The sequence below is a fragment of the Echinops telfairi genome, unplaced genomic scaffold (genome assembly GCF_000313985.2).
Source record: "Echinops telfairi isolate 266 unplaced genomic scaffold, ASM31398v2 ScPeMD7_30;HRSCAF=105, whole genome shotgun sequence".
In the NCBI taxonomy this organism is placed as follows: domain Eukaryota; kingdom Metazoa; phylum Chordata; class Mammalia; order Afrosoricida; family Tenrecidae; genus Echinops; species Echinops telfairi.
Window position 1 is genome coordinate 2,196,483 of NW_022103927.1, and position 2,703 is coordinate 2,199,185.

A 2,703-nucleotide genomic window follows, 5' to 3' on the forward strand; every position below is an offset into this window, starting at 1 on the left:
CTTCCAGGGCCTTTGTGTACTTTTTACAGCTGAACACCACAACTCATTGTTCTGGTTTGGCCTATTGGCATCAGTGAAAGTCATATCTACTGATCAGTCCATGGGATGATAAATACATGTTGATGGGCCCCACCACAGAGTCTGAATAAAAGTATAATATCAAAGGATATCCAGGATTTATACGTGACTACCCAATGCATTGCATCCTATGTTACTTTCTATTCTGCAATGCGTTTTTCTATTTTGCATGATTTTATGCATTGGTAATTATTAGGGTGCTTTAAAAAGTATGTCGAACATTTGAATTAATAGTTAATCGAACTTTGCCACAAACTTTTCCACCACTCCCATACACCCCTCACATATTGCTGGTGGAGGGAAAGGGTGCAAGTATTATGAAGAACAGATCCTTGGTTCCTCCAAATGCTAACCCTAGGTTTAGCAAGTGACCAGCAATTCAACTGCTAGGTACTGGCCAAAAAGATTTAAAAAGAGGTATTTAAACAAATGCTGGTATATGAATGCTTACAGAAGCAGTATTCACAAGTAATAAATGGTAGAAATAATCCAAATGTCCATCAACAGAACACCATGTGGCGTTTATATACAATAGATGATTGTTCCATCATTGAAAAACCAGGAAGCAATTACATGATACACAATGGGTAATTCTTGGAAACTTACACCTAATGAGGAAGAAAGTGCATCCAACTCACTTCCATGGAGTCAGTTCTTACTCAGAGTGACCCTGTAGGTTACAGCAGAACTCAATGGAGGTTCCCTAGGCTGGAATCTTTATAAAACAAACTGCCTGATCTTTGTCTCATCAAGGAGCTGGTGCTTGAGACCTCAAACCACTGAAATTTATGTTAACAATGTGTTAATTTGGTTTGTGTCAACATGGTTGGGGCAGGATTCTTAGTAGTATAACAATTGGTGTTTCCCCCTGATGTGACCTTGCATAAACAACTCCATTTTGAAATTTACTGTGAAAGGTAAAGCAGTTCTAAGACGATTAGGGAGGAGACAGCTTCATCATCCAGGTCATAGCTCTGCTGCAACTGACAAGTAGTTTCCTCAGGGGCGTGGCCTACTCTTATGTAAGCAGACTTTGTAGGTAGACTTGCCACTTCCTCCTTGCTGGATCTGGATCCTGCATCTGTCTCTGACCCTGGTGTTTTGACCTTGAGCCAACAGCCTGCTATATTGCATCACAATCTGAGAGCTATCATTGACCTGCCCTAATGACTGCCAACCTTGGATTTTTTTACTCTGCAGGCAGAAGCCTGACCTGTTGACCTTGAATTTTTCTACCTCTACAGGCATCAACCTGTGGTCTTTCTGCTTTCTGGGTGGTCCCCTTGCTTCCTGGTTTGCCAACCGTTACAGTTACTGGGTCATGCATGTTAAGTCTCCAATTAAAATCTGATCCATAGATCTGAATCAGATTGTATTTACTCACTCCTAGAATAGTGTGAGCCATTCCCTTGATATATATTTATCTATATGGAGATATAGATATATAGATATAGATAGAGGTATAGATAGAAAGGAATAGAATTAGATAGATAGATAGATAGATAGATAGATAGATAGATAGATAGATAGATAAATAGATAAGCTATCAAGATATCATGGGTCTTGTTTTGACTGAGGATTCATTCTAGCACCCATAGGAGTGCTTAATCTCTGTGTCACCAGGGTTCTAGTGCCCATGGTGGGGTGGGGTGGGGAACACAAGAGTTCATATCATATACTCCCATTTATATAAAATATGCCAATTGTCAATAATTATCAATGCTTCCTTTTTATTATAAACAAATTATTTTATTGGGGCTCTCACATGGAGTCACTTCTTATAACAATTCATACATAAATTGTTATAAGCACATTTGTACATATGTTGCCTTCATAATTTAAAAAATATTTTCTTTCTGTTTGAGCCCTTGGTCAACTTCTCTCCCCATTCCCCCCAGTCATGGACCCCTGATGAATTATAAATTACTATTATTTTCATATCTTACACCACCAGTCTCCCTGCATCATGTTATTGTTGTGGACAACAACCCCCCTGGAGAGGGGAGTCGGTTATGCTTCATTGTAGTTGGTTCCCTGATTCTCCCCCTTTCCCCCCACCTTCCTGCTACTCTCATGTATTGCTACTACCATCTCTGCTCCTGAGGGGTTTATCTTGGAACAAAGTTTTCTTGTATCAGTGGTTCTTAATTGCATGCTTGATCCATTTGAGACTGAAAGCATTGGCAGAATTTTTCAATTTCTTCATCAGTAGAAACCACTTATAAACCAATCTCATGGTTGGTTTATAAATTGGAACATTAGTTGTATTGTTTAATTTCCTTGGGGAGGGTTGAATATAATCCTATCACAGATAGTATTGTGCTTCAAGATAGATCTTGAAACATCCCTTCTCAAACGAATGAAACACCTTTCCTCTGGTTTGTGTCTTTCCTGGCATAGTAAACCATTATTATGTTCTGATTCAGAACAGCCCATTTCAGCTCACTAATGTCTGGAATCTCAATCTCTGTGTGTCCGTTTCATTTTCATGACTTCATATTTCCCTAGATCCCTACTTCATACATCCCACGTTCTGATAATTAGGTGGTTTTGCAGGCATTTTCTTTCTCATGTTGAGTCGTGCCCCATCAGCAAATGCAGATCTGGAAGGCTCTACTCTGCAGC